This window comes from Heptranchias perlo, unplaced genomic scaffold (assembly GCF_035084215.1).
Source record: "Heptranchias perlo isolate sHepPer1 unplaced genomic scaffold, sHepPer1.hap1 HAP1_SCAFFOLD_1032, whole genome shotgun sequence".
In the NCBI taxonomy this organism is placed as follows: Eukaryota; Metazoa; Chordata; class Chondrichthyes; order Hexanchiformes; family Hexanchidae; genus Heptranchias; species Heptranchias perlo.
In genome coordinates, this window is record NW_027138252.1 from 24,555 (window position 1) to 50,000 (window position 25,446).

Genomic DNA, 25,446 nt, shown 5'->3' on the forward strand with positions numbered 1-25,446 from the left:
AGACGCACGAACACGCACGAAGGCAGACGCACGAACACGCACGAAGGCAGACGCACGAACACACACGAAGGCAGACGCACGGACACGCACGCAGGCAGACGCACGAAGGCAGACGCACGAACACGCACGAAGACAGACGCACGAACACGCACGAAGGCAGACGCACGAACACGCACGAAGACAGACGCACGGACACGCACGAAGGCAGACGCACGAACACGCACGAAGGCAGACGCACGAACACGCACGAAGGCAGACGCACGGACACGCACGAAGGCAGACGCACGAACACGCAGGCAGGCAGACGCACGAACACGCGCGAAGGCAGACGCACGAACACGCACGAAGGCAGACGCACGAACACACAGGCAGGCAGACGCACGAACGCGCGCGAAGGCAGACGCACGAACACGCGCGAAGGCAGACGCACGAACGCGCAGGCAGGCAGACGCACGAACACACACGAAGGCAGACGCACGGACACGCACGAAGGCAGACGCACGAACACGCACGAAGGCAGATGCACGAACACACACGAAGACAGACGCACGAAGGCAGACGCACGAACACGCACGAAGGCAGACGCACGAACACGCACGAAGGCAGACGCACGAACACGCACGCAGGCAGACGCACGAACACACAGGCAGGCAGACGCACGAACACGCACGAAGGCAGACGCACGAACACGCACGAAGGCAGACGCACGAACACGCACGAAGGCAGACGCACGAACACACAGGCAGGCAGACGCACGAACACGCACGCAGGCAGACGCACGAACACGCACGAAGGCAGGCGCACGAACGCGCAGGCAGGCAGACGCACGAACACGCACGAAGGCAGACGCACGAACACGCACGAAGGCAGACGCACGAACACGCACGAAGGCAGACGCACGAACACGCACGAAGGCAGGCGCACGAACGCGCAGGCAGGCAGACGCACGAACGCGCAGGCAGGCAGACGCACGAACACGCAGGCAGGCAGACGCACGAACACGCGCGAAGGCAGACGCACGAGCACACGCGAAGGCAGACGCACGAGCACACGCGAAGGCAGACGCACGAACACGCGCGAAGGCAGACGCACGAGCACAGGCAGACGCACGAACACGCACGAAGGCAGACGCACGAGCACGCACGCAGGCAGACGCACGAGCACGCACGAAGGCAGACGCACGAACACGCACGAAGGCAGACGCACGAACACGCGCGAAGGCAGACGCACGAACACGCGCGAAGGCAGACGCACGAGCACAGGCAGACGCACGAGCACGCACGCAGGCAGACGCACGAGCACGCACGCAGGCAGACGCACGAACACGCACGAAGGCAGACGCACGAACACGCCGGCAGGCAGACGCACGAACACGCACGAAGGCAGACGCACGAACACGCGCGAAGGCAGACGCACGAACACGCACGAAGGCAGACGCACGGACACGCACGAAGGCAGACGCACGAACAGACACGAGTGCAGACGCACGAACACACACGCAGACAGACGCACGAACACACACGAAGGCAGACGCACGAACACACACGAAGGCAGACGCACGAACAGACACGAAGGCAGACGCACGAACACACACGCAGACAGACGCACGAACACACACGAAGGCAGACGCACGGACACACGGGCAGGCAGACGCACGAACACGCACGAAGGCAGACGCACGAACACGCACGGAGGCAGACGCACGAACACGCACGAAGGCAGACGCACGAACAGACACGAAGGCAGACGCACGAACACGCACGAAGACAGACGCACGAACACGCACGAAGGCAGACGCACGAACACACACGCAGACAGACGCACGAACACACACGAAGGCAGACGCACGAACACACACGAAGGCAGACGCACGAACAGACACGAAGGCAGACGCACGAACACACACGCAGACAGACGCACGAACACACACGAAGGCAGACGCACGAACAGACACGAAGGCAGACGCACGAACACACACGCAGACAGACGCACGAACACACACGAAGGCAGACGCACGGACACACGGGCAGGCAGACGCACGAACACGCACGGAGGCAGACGCACGAACACGCACGGAGGCAGACGCACGAACAGACACGAAGGCAGACGCACAGACACGCACGCAGGCAGACGCACGAACACACACGAAGGCAGACGCACGAACACGCACGAAGGCAGACGCACGAACACGCGCGCAGGAAGACGCACGAACACGCAGGCAGGCAGACGCACGAACACGCACGAAGGCAGACGCACGAACACACGCAGGCAGACGCGCGAACACGCACGAAGGCAGACGCACGAACAGACACGAAGGCAGACGCACGAACAGACACGAAGGCAGACGCACGAACACGCACGAAGGCAGACGCACGAACACGCAGGCAGGCAGACGCACGAACACGCACGCAGGCAGACGCACGAACACGCATGCAGGCAGACGCACGAACACACACGCAGGCAGAAGCACGTACACGCATGCAGGCAGACGCACGAACACACACGCAGGCAGAAGCACGTACACGCACGCAGGCAGACGCACGTACGCACGCGCAGGCAGACGCACGGACGCGCGCGAAGGCAGACGCACGGACGCGCGCGCAGGCAGACGCACGAACACACACGAAGACAGACCAACGAACACACACGAAGGCAGACGCACGAACACGCACGAAGGCAGACGCACGAACAGACACGAAGGCAGACGCACGAACACGCACGAAGGCAGACGCACGAACAGACACGAAGGCAGACGCACGAACACGCACGAAGGCAGACGCACGAACACGCAGGCAGGCAGACGCACGAACACGCACGCAGGCAGACGCACGAACACGCATGCAGGCAGAAGCACGTACACGCACGCAGGCAGAAGCACGTACACGCATGCAGGCAGACGCACGAACACGCATGCAGGCAGAAGCACGTACACGCGCGCAGGCAGACGCACGTACGCGCGCGAAGGCAGACGCACGGACGCGCGCGAAGGCAGACGCACGAACACGCACGAAGGCAGGCGCACGAACACACGCAGGCAGACGCGCGAACACGCACGAAGGCAGACGCACGAACAGACACGAAGGCAGACGCACGAACACGCACGAAGGCAGACGCACGAACACGCAGGCAGGCAGACGCACGAACACGCACGCAGGCAGACGCACGAACACGCATGCAGGCAGACGCACGAACACACACGCAGGCAGAAGCACGTACACGCATGCAGGCAGACGCACGAACACACACGCAGGCAGAAGCACGTACACGCACGCAGGCAGACGCACGTACGCACGCGCAGGCAGACGCACGGACGCGCGCGAAGGCAGACGCACGGACGCGCGCGCAGGCAGACGCACGAACACACACGAAGACAGACCAACGAACACACACGAAGGCAGACGCACGAACACGCACGAAGGCAGACGCACGAACACACGCAGGCAGACGCGCGAACACGCACGAAGGCAGACGCACGAACACACACGCAGGCAGAAGCACGTACACGCATGCAGGCAGACGCACGAACACACACGCAGGCAGACGCACGAACACGCACGCAGGCAGAAGCACGTACACGCACGCAGGCAGACGCACGAACACGCATGCAGGCAGAAGCACGTACACGCACGCAGGCAGACGCACGAACACACACGCAGGCAGAAGCACGTACACGCACGCAGGCAGACGCACGAACACACACGAAGGCAGACGCACGAACACGCGCACAGGCAGACGCACGAACACGCACGAAGACAGACGCACGAACACGCACGAAGGCAGACGCACGGACACGCACGAAGACAGACGCACGGACGCGCACGCAGGCAGACGCACGGACGCGCTCGCAGGCAGACGCACGAACACGCATGCAGGCAGAAGCACAGGCGCGCGGACGCGCGCGCAGGCAGGCGCACGGGCGCGCGCGCAGGCAGACGCCCGTGCACAGGTAAGCAGGAAAGGACACAGAGAGAGAGAGAGAGGGAGACCCATCAGGTTATCTTTTCCAATTGAGTTTATTCTTCCGACGGTCTCCGAGGATCGGGGATGAGTTGATCGACCGGGGTGGGGGGGCGGGCGCTCAGTCGCGGGCAGGCGGGGGGCGCCGCGTCCCCACCCGGCCGTAGAGGTCTGGCCGTCGGTGGTCCCAGATGGGCATCTCCCTCCTGACCGCCCGCAGGGAGCCCAGGTCGAGCTCGGCGAAGCACAGGCCAGGTCCCCGTCCGCACTGGGCCAGCACGCGGCCCCAGGGGTCCACCATCATCGAGTGCCCGTACGAGGCGCGCCCCGCGTTGTGACGGCCGGTCTGCGCCGCAGCCACCACGTAACTCTGCGTCTCGATGGCCCGGGCCCTGAGCAGGGGCTGGAGGAGAAGAGGGGAGAGCGGGGCGGGGGAGAGAGAGGTGAGGAGGGTGTTACTGACACACTCAGACACTGCGATCACGATTAAAGGGGCGTTCGTTCACACCCGGGCTCACACACTCACACACTGGGATCACGATTAAACGGGTGTTCGTTCACACCCGGGCTCACACACTCACACACTGGGATCACGATTAAACGGGCGTTCGTTCACAACCGGGATCACACTGGGATCACGATTAAACGGGCGTTCATTCACACCCGGGATCACACACTCACACACTGGGATCACTATTAAACGGGCGTTCGTTCACACCCGGGCTCACACACTCACACACTGGGATCACTATTAAACGGGCGTTCGTTCACACCCGGGATCACACACTCACACACTGGGATCACGATTAAACGGGCGTTCGTTCACACCCGGGATCACACACTCACACACTGGGATCACTATTAAACGGGCGTTCGTTCACAACCGGGATCACACACTCAGACACTGGGATCAATATTAAACGGGCGTTCGTTCACACCCAGGATCACACACTCACACACTGGGATCACTATTAAACGGGCGTTCGTTCACACCCGGGATCACACACTCACACACTGGGATCACTATTAAACGGGCGTTCGTTCACACCCGGGATCACACACTCACACACTGGGATCACTATTAAACGGGCGTTCGTTCACACCCGGGATCACACACTCACACACTGGGATCACTATTAAACGGGCGTTCGTTCACACCCGGGCTCACACACTCACACACTGGGATCACTATTAAACGGGCGTTCGTTCACACACCGGGATCACACACTCAGACACTGGGATCACGATTAAACGGGCGTTCGTTCACACACCGGGATCACACACTCACACACTGGGATCACTATTAAACGGGCGTTCGTTCACAACTGGGCTCACACACTCACACACTGGGATCACTATTAAACGGGCGTTCGTTCACACCCGGGATCACAAACTCACACACTGGGATCACCATTAAACGGGCGTTCGTTCACACCCGGGCTCACACACTCACACACTGGGATCACTATTAAACGGACGTTCGTTCACAACCGGGCTCACACACTCACACACTGGGATCACTATTAAACGGGCGTTCGTTCACACCCGGGATCACACACTCAGACACTGGGATCACGATTAAACGGGCGTTCGTTCACACACCGGGCTCACACACTCACACACTGGGATCACGATTAAACGGGCGTTCGTTCACACCCGGGCTCACACACTCACACACTGGGATCACTATTAAACGGGCGTTCGTTCACACACCGGGATCACACACTCACACACTGGGATCACTATTAAACGGGCGTTCGTTCACACACCGGGATCACACACTCAGACACTGGGATCACGATTAAACGGGCGTTCGTTCACACCCGGGATCACACACTCACACACTGGGATCACGATTAAACGGGCGTTCGTTCACACCCGGGCTCACACACTCACACACTGGGATCACGATTAAACGGGCGTTCGTTCACACCCGGGATCACACACTCAGACACTGGGATCACGATTAAACGGGCGTTCGTTCACACCCGGGCTCACACACTCACACACTGGGATCACGATTAAACGGGCGTTCGTTCACACCCGGGATCACACACTCACACACTGGGATCACGATTAAACGGGCGTTCGTTCACACCCGGGATCACACACTCACACACTGGGATCACGATTAAACGGGCGTTCGTTCACACCCGGGCTCACACACTCACACACTGGGATCACTATTAAACGGGCGTTCGTTCACACACCGGGATCACACACTCACACACTGGGATCACTATTAAACGGGCGTTCGTTCACACACCGGGATCACACACTCAGACACTGGGATCACGATTAAACGGGCGTTCGTTCACACCCGGGATCACACACTCACACACTGGGATCACGATTAAACGGGCGTTCGTTCACACCCGGGCTCACACACTCACACACTGGGATCACGATTAAACGGGCGTTCGTTCACACCCGGGATCACACACTCAGACACTGGGATCACGATTAAACGGGCGTTCGTTCACACCCGGGCTCACACACTCACACACTGGGATCACGATTAAACGGGCGTTCGTTCACACCCGGGATCACACACTCACACACTGGGATCACGATTAAACGGGCGTTCGTTCACACCCGGGATCACACACTCACACACTGGGATCACGATTAAACGGGCGTTCGTTCACACCCGGGCTCACACACTCACACACTGGGATCACGATTAAACGGGCGTTCGTTCACACCCGGGCTCACACACTCACACACTGGGATCACTATTAAACGGGCGTTCCTTCACACCCGGGCTCACACACTCACACACTGGGATCACTATTAAACGGGCGTTCGTTCACACCCGGGCTCACACACTCACACACTGGGATCACTATTAAACGGGCGTTCGTTCACACCCGGGCTCACACACTCACACACTGGGATCACTATTAAACGGGTGTTCGTTCACACCCGGGCTCACACACTCACACACTGGGATCACTATTAAACGGGCGTTCGTTCACACCCGGGCTCACACACTCACACACTGGGATCACTATTAAACGGGCGTTCGTTCACACCCGGGCTCACACACTCACACACTGGGATCACTATTAAACGGGTGTTCGTTCACACACCGGGATCACACACTCACACACTGGGATCACTATTAAACGGGCGTTCGTTCACACACCGGGATCACACACTCACACACTGGGATCACTATTAAACGGGCGTTCGTTCACAACCGGGCTCACACACTCACACTGAGATCACGATGAAAGGAGTGTTCCTTCACACCCGGGCTCACACTCACTCACACTGAGATCACTATTAAACGGGCGTTCGTTCACACCCGGGCTCACACACACACACACTGGGATCACTATTAAATGGGCGTTCGTTCACAACCGGGCTCACACACTCACACACTGGGATCACTATGAAACGGGCGTTCGTTCACACCCGGGCTCACACACTCACACACTGGGATCACTATTAAACGGGCATTCGTTCACACCCGGGCTCACACACTCACACACTGGGATCACTATTAAATGGGCGTTCGTTCACACCCGGGCTCACACACTCACACACTGGGATCACTATTAAACGGGCGTTCGTTCACAACTGGGCTCACACACTCACACACTGGGATCACTATTAAACGGGCGTTCGTTCACACCCGGGCTCACACACTCACACACTGGGATCACTATTAAACGGGCGTTCGTTCACAACCGGGCTCACACACTCACACACTGGGATCACGATTAAACGGGCGTTCGTTCACAACCGGGCTCACACACTCACACTGAGATCACTATGAAAGGAGTGTTCCTTCACAACCGGGCTCACACACTCACGCTGAAATCACTATTAAAGGAGTGTTCCTTCACACCCGGGCTCACACTCACACTGAAATCACTATTAAAGGAGTGTTCCTTCACACCAGGGCTCACACACTCACACTGAAATCACTATTAAAGGAGTGTTCCTTCACACCCGGTCTCACACTCACACTGAAATCACTATTAAAGGAGTGTTCCTTCACACCCAGGCTCACACTCACACTGAAATCACTATTAAAGGAGTGTTCCTTCACACCCGGGCTCACACTCACACTGAAATCACTATTAAAGGAGTGTTCCTTCACACACGGGCTCACACTCACACTGAAATCACCATTAAAGGAGTGTTCCTTCACACCCGGGCTCAAACACACACTGAGATCACTATTAAAGGAGTGTTCCTTCACACCCGGGCTCACAATCACACTGAAATCACCATTAAAGGATTGTTCCTTCACACCCGGGCTCACACTCACACTGAAATCACTATTAAAGGAGTGTTCCTTCACACCCGGGCTCACACCCACACTGAAATCACAATTAAAGGAGTGTTCCTTCACACCCGGGCTCACACGCACACTGAAATCACTATTAAAGGAGTGTTCCTTCACACCCGGGCTCACACTCACACTGAAATCACCATTAAAGGAGTGTTCCTTCACACCCGGGCTCACACTCACACTGAAATCACTATTAAAGGAGTGTTCCTTCACACCCGGGCTCACACTCACACTGAAATCACGATTAAAGGAGTGTTCCTTCACACCCGGGCTCACACTCACACTGAAATCACTATTAAAGGAGTGTTCCTTCACACCCGGGCTCACACACTCACACTGAAATCACCTTTAAAGGAGAGTTCCTTCACACCCGGGCTCACACTCACACACTCAAATCACTATTAAAGGAGTGTTCCTTCACACCCGGGCTCACACTCACACTGAAATCACTATTAAAGGAGTGTTCCTTCACACCCGGGCTCACACTCACACTGAGATCACTATTAAAGGAGTGTTCCTTCACACCCGGGCTCACACCCACACTGAGATCACTATTAAAGGAGTGTTCCTTCACACCCAGGCTCACACTCACACTGAAATCACTATTAAAGGAGTGTTCCTTCACACCCGGGCTCACACACACACTGAAATCACTATTAAAGGAGTGTTCCTTCACACCCGGGCTCACACACACTGAAATCACGATTAAAGGAGTGTTCCTTCACACCCGGGCTCACACTCACACTGAGATCACTATTAAAGGAGTGTTCCTTCACACCCGGGCTCACACTCACACTGAGATCACTATTAAAGGAGTGTTCCTTCACACCCGGGCTCACACACACTGAAATCACTATTAAAGGAGTGTTCCTTCACACCCGGGCTCAAACACACACTGAGATCACTATTAAAGGAGTGTTCCTTCACACCCGGGCTCACACTCACACTGAAATCACTATTAAAGGATTGTTCCTTCACACCCGGGCTCACACTCACACTGAAATCACGTTGAAAGGAGTGTTCCTTCACACTCGGGCTCACACTCACACACTGAAATCACTATTAAAGGAGTGTTCCTTCACACCCGGGCTCACACTCACACACTGAAATCACCATTAAAGGAGTGTTCCTTCACACCCGGGCTCACACTCACACTGAAATCACTATTAAAGGAGTGTTCCTTCACACCCGGGCTCACACTCACACTGAAATCACGATTAAAGGAGTGTTCCTTCACACCCGGGCTCACACTCACACACTGAAATCACTATTAAAGGAGTGTTCCTTCACACCCGGGCTCACACACTCACACTGAAATCACCTTTAAAGGAGTGTTCCTTCACACCCGGGCTCACACTCACACACTCAAATCACTATTAAAGGAGTGTTCCTTCACACCCGGGCTCACACACTCACACTGAAATCACTATTAAAGGAGTGTTCCTTCACACTCGGGCTCACACTCACACACTGAAATCACTATTAAAGGGGTGTTCCTTCACACCCGGGCTCACACTCACACTATGATCACTATTAAAGGAGTGTTCCTTCACACCCGGGCTCACACTCATACTGAAATCACTATTAAAGGAGTGTTCTTTCACACTCGGGCTCACACTCACACACTGAAATCACTATTAAAGGAGTGATCCTTCACACCCGGGCTCACACTCACACTATGATCACTATTAAAGGAGTGTTCCTTCACACCCGGGCTCACACTCACACTGAAATCACTATTAAAGGAGTGTTCCTTCACACCCGGGCTCACACTCACACTGGGCTCACTATTAAACGGGCGTTCGTTCTCACCCGGGCTCACACTCACACTGAAATCACTATTAAAGGAGTGTTCCTTCACACCCGGGTTCACACACTCATGCTGAAATCACTATTAAAGGAGTGTTCCTTCACACCCGGGCTCACACTCACACTGGGCTCACTATTAAACGGGCGTGCGTTCACACCCGGGCTCACACTCATGCTGAAATCACTATTAAAGGAGTGTTCCTTCACAGCCGAGCTCACACTCACACTGGGCTCACTATTAAACGGGCGTGCGTTCACACCCGGGCTCACACTCACACTGAAATCACTATTAAAGGAGTGTTCCTTCACACCTGGGCTCACACTGAAATCACTATTATAGAGTGTTCCTTCACACCCGGGCTCACACTCACGCTGAAATCACTATTAAAGGAGTGTTCCTTCACACCCGGGCTCACACACACACTGAAATCACGATTAAAGGAGTGTTCCTTGACACCTGGGCTCACACTCACACTGAAATCACTATTATAGAGTGTTCCTTCACACCCGGGCTCACACTCACGCTGAAATCACTATTAAAGGAGTGTTCCTTCACACCCGGGCTCACACTCACACTGAAATCACTATTAAAGGAGTGTTCCTTCACACCCGGGCTCACACACACACTGAAATCACGATTAAAGGAGTGTTCCTTCACACTCGGGCTCACACTCACGCTGAAATCACTATTAAAGGAGTGTTCCTTCACACCCGGGCTCACACTCACACTGAAATCACTATTAAAGGAGTGTTCCTTCACACCCGGGCTCACACTCACACTGAGATCACTATGAAAGGAGTGTTCCTTCACACCCGGGCTCACACCCACACTGAAATCACTATTAAAGGAGTGTTCCCTCACACCCGGGCTCACACTCACACTGAAATCACGATTAAGGGAGTGTTCCTTCACACCCGGGCTCACACTCACACTGAGATCACTATTAAAGGAGTGTTCCTTCACACCCGGGCTCACACTCACACTGAAATCACTATTAAAGGAGTGTTCCTTCACACCCGGGCTCACACTCACACTGAAATCACTATTAAAGGAGTGTTCCTTCACACCCGGGCTCACACTCACACTGAAATCACTATTAAAGGAGTGTTCCTTCACACCCGGGCTCACACTCACACTCAAATCACTATTAAAGGAGTGTTCCTTCACACCCGGGCTCACACTCACACACTGAAATCACTATTAAAGGAGTGTTCCTTCACACCCGTGCTCACACTCACACTGAAATCACTATTAAAGGAGTGTTCCTTCACACCCGGGCTCACACTCACACTGAAATCACTATTAAAGGAGTGTTCCTTCACACACGGGCTCACACTCACACTGGGCTCACTATTAAACGGGCGTTTGTTCACACCCGGGCTCACACTCACACTGAAATCACTATTAAAGGAGTGTTCCTTCACACCCGGGCTCACACACACACTGAAATCACGATTAAAGGAGTGTTCCTTCACACCCGGGCTCACACTCACACTGAGATCACTATTAAAGGAGTGTTCCTTCACACCCGGGCTCACACACTCACACTGAAATCACTATTAAAGGAGTGTTCCTTCACACCCAGGCTCACACACACACTGAAATCACTATTAAAGGAGTGTTCCTTCACACTCGGGCTCACACTCACACTGAAATCACTATTAAAGGAGTGTTCCTTCACACCCGGGCTCACACTCACACTGAAATCTCTATTAAAGGAGTGTTCCTTCACACCCGGGCTCACACTCACAGTGAGATCACTATTAAAGGAGTGTTCCTTCACACCCGTGCTCACACTCACACTGAGATCACTATTAAAGGAGTGTTCCTTCACACCCGTGCTCACACTCACACTGAAATCACTATTAAAGGAGTGTTCCTTCACACCCGGGCTCACACTCACACTGAAATCACTATTAAAGGAGTGTTCCTTCACACCCGGGCTCACACTCACACACTGAAATCACTATTAAAGGAGTGTTCCTTCACACCCGGGCTCACACTCACACTGAAATCACTATTAAAGGAGTGTTCCTTCACACCCGGGCTCACAATCACACTGAAATCACGATTAAAGGAGTGTTCCTTCACACTCGGGCTCACACACTCACACTGAGATCACTATTAAAGGAGTGTTCCTTCACACCCGGGCTCACACTCACACTGAAATCACTATTAAAGGAGTGTTCCTTCACACCCGGGCTCACACTCACACTGAAATCACTATTAAAGGAGTGCTCCTTCACACCCGGGCTCACACTCACACTGAAATCACTATTAAAGGAGTGTTCCTTCACACCCGGGCTCACACTCACACTGAGATCACTATTAAAGGAGTGTTCCTTCACACCCGGGCTCACACTCACACTGAAATCACTATTAAAGGAGTGTTCCTTCACACCCGGGCTCACACTCACATTGAAATCACTATTAAAGGAGTGTTCCTTCACACCCGGGCTCACACTCACATTGAAATCACTATTAAAGGAGTGTTCCTTCACACCCGTGCTCACACTCACACTGAGATCACTATTAAAGGAGTGTTCCTTCACACCCGTGCTCACACTCACACTGAAATCACTATTAAAGGAGTGTTCCTTCACACCCGGGCTCACACTCACACTGAAATCACTATTAAAGGAGCGTTCCTTCACACCCGGGTCACACTCACACACTGAAATCACTATTAAAGGAGTGTTCCTTCACACCCGGGCTCACACTCACACTGAAATCACTATTAAAGGAGTGTTCCTTCACACCCGGGCTCACAATCACACTGAAATCACCATTAAAGGATTGTTCCTTCACACCCGGGCTCACAATCACACTGAAATCACCATTAAAGGATTGTTCCTTCACACCCGGGCTCACACTCACACACTGAAATCACCATTAAAGGAGTGTTCCTTCACACCCGGGCTCACACTCACACTGAAATCACTATTAAAGGAGTGTTCCTTCACACCCGGGCTCACACTCACACTGAAATCACTATTAAAGGAGCGTTCCTTCACACTCGGGCTCACACTCACACTGAGATCACTATTAAAGGAGTGTTCCTTCACACCCGGGCTCACACTCACACTGAAATCACTATTAAAGGAGTGTTCCTTCACACCCGGGCTCACACTCACACTGAAATCACGATTAAAGGAGTGTTCCTTCACACCCGGGCTCACACTCACACACTGAAATCACTATTAAAGGAGTGTTCCTTCACACCCGGGCTCACACTCACACTGAAATCACTATTAAAGGAGTGTTCCTTCACACCCGGGCTCACAATCACACTGAAATCACGATTAAAGGAGTGTTCCTTCACACTCGGGCTCACACACTCACACTGAGATCACTATTAAAGGAGTGTTCCTTCACACCCAGGCTCACACTCACACTGAAATCACTATTAAAGGAGTGTTCCTTCACACCCGGGCTCACACTCACACTGAAATCACTATTAAAGGAGTGTTCCTTCACACCCGGGCTCACACTCACACTGAAATCACTATTAAAGGAGTGCTCCTTCACACCCGGGCTCACACTCACACTGAAATCACTATTAAAGGAGTGTTCCTTCACACCCGGGCTCACACTCACAGTGAGATCACTATTAAAGGAGTGTTCCTTCACACCCGGGCTCACACTCACACTGAAATCACTATTAAAGGAGTGTTCCTTCACACCCAGGCTCACACTCACATTGAAATCACTATTAAAGGAGTGTTCATTCACACCCGGGCTCACACTCACATTGAAATCACTATTAAAGGAGTGTTCCTTCACACCCGGGCTCACACTCACACTGAAATCACTATTAAAGGAGTGTTCCTTCACACCCGGGCTCACACTCACACTGAAATCACTATTAAAGGAGTGTTCCTTCACACCCGGGCTCACAATCACACTGAAATCACCATTAAAGGATTGTTCCTTCACACCCGGGCTCACAATCACACTGAAATCACCATTAAAGGATTGTTCCTTCACACCCGGGCTCACACTCACACACTGAAATCACTATTAAAGGAGTGTTCCTTCACACCCGGGCTCACACTCACACTGAAATCACTATTAAAGGAGTGTTCCTTCACACCCGGGCTCACACTCACACTGAAATCACTATTAAAGGAGCGTTCCTTCACACCCGGGCTCACACTCACACTGAAATCACTATTAAAGGAGTGTTCCTTCACACCCGGGCTCACACTCACACTGAAATCACTATTAAAGGAGTGTTCCTTCACACCCGGTCTCACACTCACACTGAAATCACCATTAAAGGAGTGTTCCTTCACACTCGGGCTCACACTCACACTGAAATCACGATTAAAGGAGTGTTCCTTCACACCCGGGCTCACACACACACTGAAATCACCATTAAAGGAGTGTTCCTTCACACCCGGGCTCACACTCACACTGAGATCACTGTTAAAGGAGTGTTCCTTCACACCCGGGCTCACACTCACACTGAAATCACGATGAAAGGAGTGTTCCTTCACACTCGGGCTCACACTCACACACTGAAATCACTATTAAAGGAGTGTTCCTTCACACCCGGGCTCACACTCACACTGAAATCACTATTAAACGAGTGTTCCTTCACACCCGGGCTCACACTCACACTGAAATCACGATTAAAGGAGTGTTCCTTCACACTCGGGCTCACACTCACACACTGAAATCACTATTAAAGGAGTGTTCCTTCACACCCGGGCTCACACACTCACACTGAAATCACCTTTAAAGGAGTGTTCCTTCACACCCGGGCTCACACTCACACTGAAATCACTATTAAAGGAGTGTTCCTTCACACCCGGGCTCACACTCACACTGAAATCACTATTAAAGGAGTGTTCCTTCACACCCGGGCTCACACTCACACTGAAATCACTATTAAAGGAGTGTTCCTTCACACCCGGGCTCACACTCACACTGAAATCACTATTAAAGGAGTGTTCCTTCACACCCGGGCTCACACTCACACTGAAATCACTATTAAAGGAGTGTTCCTTCACACCCGGGCTCACACTCACACTGAAATCACTATTAAAGGATTGTTCCTTCACACCCGGGCTCAAACTCACACTGAAATCACTATTAAAGGAGTGTTCCTTCACACCCGGGCTCAAACTCACACTGAAATCACTATTAAAGGAGTGTTCCTTCACACCCGGGCTCACACTCACACACTGAAATCACTATTAAAGGAGTGTTCCTTCACACTCGGGCTCACACTCACACTGAAATCACCATTAAAGGAGTGTTCCTTCACACTCGGGCTCACACACACACTGAAATCACAATTAAAGGAGTGTTCCTTCACACCCGGGCTCACACACACACTGAAATCACTATTAAAGGAGTGTTCCTTCACACCCGGGCTCACACTCACACTGAAATCACTATTAAAGGAGTGTTCCTTCACACTCGGGCTCACACTCACACTGAAATCACGATTAAAGGAGTGTTCCTTCACACCCGGGCTCACACTCACACTGAAATCACTATTAAAGGAGCGTTCCTTCACACCCGGGTCACACTCACACACTGAAATCACTATTAAAGGAGTGTTCCTTCACACCCGGGCTCACACTCACACTGAAATCACTATTAAAGGAGTGTTCCTTCTCACCCGGGCTCACAATCACACTGAAATCACCATTAAAGGATTGTTCCTTCACACCCGGGCTCACAATCACACTGAAATCACCATTAAAGGATTGTTCCTTCACACCCGGGCTCACACTCACACACTGAAATCACTATTAAAGGAGTGTTCCTTCACACCCGGGCTCACACTCACACTGAAATCACTATTAAAGGAGTGTTCCTTCACACCCGGGCTCACACTCACACTGAAATCACTATTAAAATAGCGTTCCTTCACACCCGGGCTCACACTCACACTGAAATCACTATTAAAGGAGTGTTCCTTCACACCCGGGCTCACACTCACACACTGAAATCACTATTAAAGGAGTGTTCCTTCACACTCGGGCTCACACTCACACTGAAATCACCATTAAAGGAGTGTTCCTTCACACTCGGGCTCACACACACACTGAAATCACGATTAAAGGAGTGTTCCTTCACACTCGGGCTCACACTCACACTGAAATCACTATTAAAGGAGTGTTCCTTCACACCCGGGCTCACACTCACACTGAAATCACTATTAAAGGAGCGTTCCTTCACACCCGGGTCACACTCACACACTGAAATCACTATTAAAGGAGTGTTCCTTCACACCCGGGCTCACACTCACACTGAAATCACTATTAAAGGAGTGTTCCTTCACACCCGGGCTCACAATCACACTGAAATCACCATTAAAGGATTGTTCCTTCACACCCGGGCTCACAATCACACTGAAATCACCATTAAAGGATTGTTCCTTCACACCCGGGCTCACACTCACACACTGAAATCACTATTAAAGGAGTGTTCCTTCACACCCGGGCTCACACTCACACTGAAATCACTATTAAAGGAGTGTTCCTTCACACCCGGGCTCACACTCACACTGAAATCACTATTAAAGGAGCGTTCCTTCACACCCGGGCTCACACTCACACTGAAATCACTATTAAAGGAGTGTTCCTTCACACCCGGGCTCACACTCACACTGAAATCACTATTAAAGGAGTGTTCCTTCACACCCGGGCTCACACTCACACTGAAATCACTATTAAAGGAGTGTTCCTTCACACCCGGGCTCACACTCACACTGAAATCACCATTAAAGGAGTGTTCCTTCACACTCGGGCTCACACTCACACTGAAATCACGATTAAAGGAGTGTTCCTTCACACTCGGGCTCACACTCACACTGAAATCACTATTAAAGGAGTGTTCCTTCACACCCGGGCTCACACTCACACTGAAATCACTATTAAAGGAGCGTTCCTTCACACCCGGGTCACACTCACACACTGAAATCACTATTAAAGGAGTGTTCCTTCACACCCGGGCTCACACTCACACTGAAATCACTATTAAAGGAGTGTTCCTTCACACCCGGGCACACACTCACATTGAAATCACTATTAAAGGAGCGTTCCTTCACACCCGGGCTCACACACTCACACACTGAAATCACTATTAAAGGAGTGTTCCTTCACACCCGGGCTCACACTCACACTGAAATCACTATTAAAGGAGTGTTCCTTCACACCCGGGCTCACACTCACACTGAAATCACTATTAAAGGAGTGTTCCTTCACACCCGGGCTCACACTCACACTGAAATCACTATTAAAGGAGTGTTCCTTCACACCCGGGCTCACACTCACACTGAAATCACTATTAAAGGAGTGTTCCTTCACACCCGGGCTCACACTCACACTGAGATCACTATTAAAGGAGTGTTCCTTCACACCCAGGCTCACACTCACACTGAAATCACTATTAAAGGAGTGTTCCTTCACACTCGGGCTCACACTCACACTGAAATCAGTATTAAAGGAGTGTTCCTTCACACCCGGGCTCACACTCACACTGAAATCACTATTAAAGGAGTGTTCCTTCACACCCGGGCTCACACTCACACTGAAATCACTATTAAAGGAGTGTTCCTTCACACCCGGGCTAACACTCACACAGAAATCACTATTAAAGGTGTGTTCCTTCACACCCGGGCTCACACTCACACTGAAATCACCATTAAAGGAGTGTTCCTTCACACCCGGGCTCACACTCACACTGAAATCACTATTAAAGGAGTGTTCCTTCACACCCGGGCTCACACTCACACTGAAATCACTATTAAAGGAGTGTTCCTTCACACCCGGGCTCACACTCACACTGAAATCACTATTAAAGGATTGTTCCTTCACACCCGTGCTCACACTCACACTGAAATCACGTTTAAAGGAGTGTTCCTTCACACTCGGGCTCACACTCACACACTGAAATCACTATTAAAGGAGTGTTCCTTCACACCCGGGCTCACACTCACACACTGAAATCACCATTAAAGGAGTGTTCCTTCACACCCAGGCTCACACTCACACTGAAATCACGATTAAAGGAGTGTTCCTTCACACCCGGGCTCAAACTCACACTGAAATCACTATTAAAGGAGTGTTCCTTCACACCCGTGCTCACACTCACACTGAAATCACTATTAAAGGAGTGTTCCTTCACACCCGGGCTCACACTCACACTGAAATCACGATTAAAGGAGTGTTCCTTCACACTCGGGCTCACACACTCACACTGAGATCACTATTAAAGGAGTGTTCCTTCACACCCAGGCTCACACTCACACTGAAATCACTATTAAAGGAGTGTTCCTTCACACCCGGGCTCACACTCACACTGAAATCACTATTAAAGGAGTGTTCCTTCACACCCGGGCTCACACTCACACTGAAATCACTATTAAAGGAGTGTTCCTTCACACCCGGGCTCACACTCACACTGAAATCACTATTAAAGGAGTGTTCCTTCACACCCGGGCTCACACTCACACTGAAATCACTATTAAAGGAGTGCTCCTTCACACCCGGGCTCACACTCACACTGAAATCACTATTAAAGGAGTGTTCCTTCACACCCGGGCTCACACTCACACTGAAATCACTATTAAAGGAGTGTTCCTTCACACCCGGGCTCACACTCACAGTGAGATCACTATTAAAGGAGTGTTCCTTCACACCCGGGCTCACACTCACACTGAAATCACTATTAAAGGAGTGTTCCTTCACACCCGGGCTCACACTCACACTGAAATCACTATTAAAGGAGTGTTCCTTCACACCCGGGCTCACACTCACACTGAAATCACTATTAAAGGAGTGCTCCTTCACACCCGGGCTCACACTCACACTGAAATCACTATTAAAGGAGTGTTCCTTCACACCCGGGCTCACACTCACACTGAAATCACTATTAAAGGAGTGTTCCTTCACACCCGGGCTCACACTCACAGTGAGATCACTATTAAAGGAGTGTTCCTTCACACCCGTGCTCACACTCACACTGAGATCACTATTAAAGGAGTGTTCCTTCACACCCGTGCTCACACTCACACTGAAATCACTATTAAAGGAGTGTTCCTTCACACCCGGGCTCACACTCACACTGAAATCACTATTAAAGGAGTGTTCCTTCACACCCGGGCTCACACTCACACACTGAAATCACTATTAAAGGAGTGTTCCTTCACACCCGGGCTCACACTCACATTGAAATCACTATTAAAGGAGTGTTCCTTCACACACGGGCTCACACTCACATTGAAATCACTATTAAAGGAGTGTTCCTTCACACCCGGGCTCACACTCACACTGAAATCACTATTAAAGGAGCGTTCCTTCACACCCGGGCTCACACTCACACTGAAATCACTATTAAAGGAGTGTTCCTTCACACCCGGGCTCACACTCACACTGAAATCACTATTAAAGGAGTGTTCCTTCACACCCGGGCTCACACACACACTGAAATCACTATTAAAGGAGTGTTCCTTCACACCCGGGCTCACACTCACACTGAAATCACTATTAAAGGAGTGTTCCTTCACACCCGTGCTCACACTCACACTGAGATCACTATTAAAGGAGTGTTCCTTCACACCCGGGCTCACACTCACACTGAAATCACTATTAAAGGAGTGTTCCTTCACACCCCTGCTCACACTCACACTATGATCACGACTGAACCTACCTCCCAGTGTGCCATTCCGGTTGTGACAGTAAACGCTGATGGGAATGTCAGGATTTCTGCTCCCTCCTGGGCCAGAGCGAGGGAGAGTTCCGGGAATCGCAGGTCGTAGCAGATTGCAAGGCCGATCTGGGTGAGAGAAATGGGGACAATAATCATCTCCCAGACAGAGAGAGAGAGACCTCCCTCCAGACCGTCCCGTCAAACACTCCCAGGGCAGGTACAGGGTTAGATACAGAGTAAAGCTCCCTCTACACCGTCCCGTCAAACACTCCCAGGGTCAGGTACAGGGTGAGATACAGAGTAAAGCTCCCTCTACACTGTCCCATCAAACACTCCCAGGGCAGGTACAGGGTTAGATACAGAGTAAAGCTCCCTCTACACTGTCCCATCAAACACTCCCAGGGTCAGGTACAGGGTTAGATACAGAGTAAAGCTCCCTCCACACTGTCCCATCAAACACTCCCAGGGCAGGTACAGGGTTAGATACAGAGTAAAGCTCCCTCTACACCGTCCCGTCAAACACTCCCAGGGTCAGGTACAGGGTGAGATACAGAGTAAAGCTCCCTCTACACTGTCCCATCAAACACTCCCAGGGCAGGTACAGGGTTAGATACAGAGTAAAGCTCCCTCTACACTGTCCCATCAAACACTCCGAGGGTCAGGTACAGGGTTAGATACAGAGTAAAGCTCCCTCTACACTGTCCCATCAAACACTCCCAGGGTCAGGTACAGGGTTAGATACAGAGTAAAGCTCCCTCCACACTGTCCCATCAAACACTCCCAGGGCAGGTACAGGGTTAGATACAGAGTAAAGCTCCCTCTACACTGTCCCATCAAACACTCCCAGGGTCAGGTACAGGGTTAGATACAGAGTAAAGCTCCCTCTACACCGTCCCGTCAAACACTCCCAGGGTCAGGTACAGGGTTAGATACAGAGTAAAGCTCCCTCCACACCGTCCCGTCAAACACTCCCAGGGTCAGGTACAGGGTTAGATACAGAGTAAAGCTCCCTCTACACTGTCCCATCAAACACTCCCAGGGTCAGGTCCAGGGTTAGATACAGAGTAAAGCTCCCTCTACACTGTCCCATCAAACACTCCCAGGGTCAGGTACAGGGTTAGATACAGAGTAAAGCTCCCTCTACACTGTCCCATCAAACACTCCCAGGGTCAGGTACAGGGTTAGATACAGAGTAAAGCTCCCTCTACACTGTCCCATCAAACACTCCCAGGGCAGGTACAGGGTTAGATACAGAGTAAAGCTCCCTCCACACCGTCCCGTCAAACACTCCCAGGGCAGGTACAGGGTTAGATACAGAGTAAAGCTCCCTCTACACTGTCCCATCAAACACTCCCAGGGTCAGGTACAGGGTTAGATACAGAGTAAAGCTCCCTCTACACTGTCCCATCAAACACTCCCAGGGTCAGGTACAGGGTTAGATACAGAGTAAAGCTCCCTCTACAATGTCCCATCAAACACTCCCAGGGGCAGGTACAGGGTTAGATACAGAGTAAAGCTCCCTCTACAATGTCCCATCAAACACTCCCAGGGGCAGGTACAGGGTTAGATACAGAGTAAAGCTCCCTCTACACTGTCCCATCAAACACTCCCAGGGTCAGGTACAGGGTTAGATCCAGAGTAAAGCTCCCTCTACACTGTCCCGTCAAACACTCCCAGGGCAGGTACAGGGTTAGATACAGAGTAAAGCTCCCTCTACACTGTCCCATCAAACACTCCCAGGACAGGTACAGGGTGAGATACAGAGTAAAGCTCCCTCTACACTGTCCCATCAAACACTCCCAGGGCAGGTACAGGGTTAGATACAGAGTAAAGCTCCCTCTACACTGTCCCGTCAAACACTCCCAGGGTCAGGTACAGGGTTAGATACAGAGTAAAGCTCCCTCTACACTGTCCCATCAAACACTCCCAGGGGCAGGTACAGGGTTAGATACAGAGTAAAGCTCCCTCTACACTGTCCCATCAAACACTCCCAGGGTCAGGTACAGGGTTAGATACAGAGTAAAGCTCCCTCTACACTGTCCCATCAAACACTCCCAGGGCAGGTACAGGGTTAGATACAGAGTAAAGCTCCCTCTACACTGTCCTGTCAAACACTCCCAGGGCAGGTACAGGGTTAGATACAGAGTAAAGCTCCCTCTACACTGTCCCATCAAACACTCCCAGGGCAGGTACAGGGTTAGATACAGAGTGAAGCTCCCTCTGCACTGTCCCATCAAACACTCCCAGGGCAGGGACAGGGTTAGATACAGAGTAAAGCTCCCTCTACACTGTCCCATCAAACACTCCCAGGGCAGGTACAGGGTGAGATACAGAGTAAAGCTCCCTCGACACTGTCCCATCAAACACTCCCAGGGCAGGTACAGGGTTAGATACAGAGTAATGCTCCCTCTACACTGTCCCATCAAACACTCCCAGGGCAGGTACAGGGTTGGATACAGAGTAAAGCTCCCTCTACACTGTCCCATCAAACACTCCCAGGGTCAGGTACAGGGTCAGATACAGAGTAAAGCTCCCTCCACACTGTCCCATTAAACACTCCCAGGGTCAGGTACAGGATGAGATACAGAGTAAAGCTCCCTCTACACTGTCCCATCAAACACTCCCAGGGTCAGGTACAGTGTTAGATACAGAGTAAAGCTCCCTCGACACTGTCCCATCAAACACTCCCAGGGCAGGTACAGGGTTAGATACAGAGTAAAGCTCCCTCTACACTGTCCCATCAAACACTCCCAGGGTCAGGTACAGGGTTAGATACAGAGTAAAGCTCCCTCCACACTGTCCCATCAAACACTCCCAGGGCAGGTACAGGGTTAGATACAGAGTAAAGCTCCCTCTACACTGTCCCGTCAAACACTCCCAGGGTCAGGTACAGGGTTAGATACAGAGTAAAGCTCCCTCGACACTGTCCAGTCAAACACTCCCAGGGCAGGTACAGGGTGAGATACAGAGTAAAGCTCCCTCTACACTGTCCCATCAAACACTCCCAGGGTCAGGTACAGGGTGAGATACAGAGTAAAGCTCCCTCTACACTGTCCCGTCAAACACTCCCAGGGCAGGTACAGGGTTAGATACAGAGTAAAGCTCCCTCTACACTGTCCCATCAAACACTCCCAGGGTCAGGTACAGGGTTAGATACAGAGTAAAGCTCCCTCTACACTGTCCCATCAAACACTCCCAGGGCAGGGACAGGGTTAGATACAGAGTAAAGCACCCTCTACACTGTCCCATCAAACACTCCCAGGGCAGGTACAGGGTTAGATACAGAGTAAAGCTCCCTCTACACTGTCCCATCAAACACTCCCAGGGCAGGTATAGGGTTAGATACAGAGTAAAGCTCCCTCTACACTGTCCCGTCAAACACTCCCAGGTCAGGTACATGGTTAGATACAGAGTAAAGCTCCCTCTACACTGTCCCATCAAACACTCCCAGGGTCAGGTACAGGGTTAGATACAGAGTAAAGCTCCCTCTACACTGTCCCGTCAAACACTCCCAGGGTCAGGTACAGGGTTAGATACAGAGTAAAGCTCCCTCTACACTGTCCCATCAAACACTCCCAGGGCAGGGACAGGGTTAGATACAGAGTAAAGCTCCCTCTACACTGTCCCGTCAAACACTCCCAGGGTCAGGTACAGGGTTAGATACAGAGTAAAGCTCCCTCGACACTGTCCAGTCAAACACTCCCAGGGCAGGTACAGGGTGAGATACAGAGTAAAGCTCCCTCTACACTGTCCCATCAAACACTCCCAGGGGCAGGTACATGGTTAGATACAGAGGAAAGCTCCCTCTACACAGTCCCATCAAACACTCCCAGGGTCAGGTACAGGGTTAGATACAGAGTAAAGCTCCCTCTACACTGTCCCATCAAACACTCCCAGGGTCAGGTACAGGGTTAGATACAGAGTAAAGCTCCCTCTACACTGTCCCATCAAACACTCCCAGGGTCAGGTACAGGGATAGATACAGAGTAAAGCTCCCTCTACACTGTCCCATCAAACACTCCCAGGGCAGGTACAGGGTTAGATACAGAGTAAAGCTCCCTCTGCACTGTCCCATCAAACATTCCCAGGGTCAGGTACAGGGTTAGATACAGAGTAAAGCTCCCTCTACACTGTCCCATCAAACACTCCCAGGTCAGGTACAGGGTTAGATACAGAGTAAAGCTCCCTCTACACTGTCCCATCAAACATTCCCAGGGCAGGTACAGGGTTAGATACAGAGTAAAGCTCCCTCTGCACTGTCCCATCAAACACTCCCAGGGCAGGTACAGGGTTAGATACAGAGTAAAGCTCCCTCTACACTGTCCCATCAAACACTCCCAGGGTCAGGTACAGGGTTAGATACAGAGTAAAGCTCCCTCTACACTGTCCCATCAAACATTCCCAGGGGCAGGTACAGGGTTAGATACAGAGTAAAGCTCCCTCTACACTGTCCCATCAAACACTCCCAGGGTCAGGTACAGGGTTAGATACAGAGTAAAGCTCCCTCTACACTGTCCCATCAAACACTCCCAGGGTCAGGTACAGGGTTAGATACAGAGTAAAGCTCCCTCTACACTGTCCCATCAAACACTCCCAGGGCAGGTACAGGGTTAGATACAGAGTAAAGCTCCCTCTACACTGTCCCATCAAACACTCCCAGGGCAGGTACAGGGTTAGATACAGAGTAAAGCTCCCTCTACACTGTCCCATCAAACACTCCCAGGTCAGGTACAGGGTTAGATACAGAGTAAAGCTCCCTCTACACTGTCCCATCAAACACTCCCAGGGCAGGTACAGGGTTAGATACAGAGTAAAGCTCCCTCTACACTGTCCCATCAAACACTCCCAGGGCAGGTACAGGGTTAGATACAGAGTAAAGCTCCCTCTACACTGTCCCATCAAACACTCCCAGGTCAGGTACAGGGTTAGATACAGAGTAAAGCTCCCTCTACACTGTCCCATCAAACACTCCCAGGGCAGGTACAGGGTTAGATACAGAGTAAAGCTCCCTCTACACTGTCCCATCAAACACTCCCAGGGTCAGGTACAGGGTGAGATACAGAGTAAAGCTCCCTCCACACTGTCCCGTCAAACACTCCCAGGGTCAGGTACAGGGTGAGATACAGAGTAAAGCTCCCTCTACACTGTCCCATCAAACACTCCCAGGGTCAGGTACAGGGTTAGATACAGAGTAAAGCTCCCTCTACACTGTCCCATCAAACACTCCCAGGGCAGGTACAGGGTTAGATACAGAGTAAAGCTCCCTCTACACTGTCCCATCAAACACTCCCAGGTCAGGTACAGGGTTAGATACAGAGTAAAGCTCCCTCTACACTGTCCCATCAAACACTCCCAGGGCAGGTACAGGGTTAGATACAGAGTAAAGCTCCCTCTACACTGTCCCATCAAACACTCCCAGGGCAGGTACAGGGTTAGATACAGAGTAAAGCTCCCTCTACACTGTCCCATCAAACACTCCCAGGTCAGGTACAGGGTTAGATACAGAGTAAAGCTCCCTCTACACTGTCCCATCAAACACTCCCAGGGCAGGTACAGGGTTAGATACAGAGTAAAGCTCCCTCTACACTGTCCCATCAAACACTCCCAGGGTCAGGTACAGGGTGAGATACAGAGTAAAGCTCCCTCCACACTGTCCCGTCAAACACTCCCAGGGTCAGGTACAGGGTGAGATACAGAGTAAAGC

The 25,446-nt window shown here is 52.0% G+C and overlaps 1 pseudogene; it reads right to left on the minus strand.

Moving 5' to 3' along the window:
* Positions 1-3,994: 3,994 nt before the first annotated feature.
* The window catches only part of LOC137307522 (deaminated glutathione amidase-like), a 31,659-nt pseudogene continuing 10,207 nt past the window's right edge, over positions 3,995-25,446 (minus strand).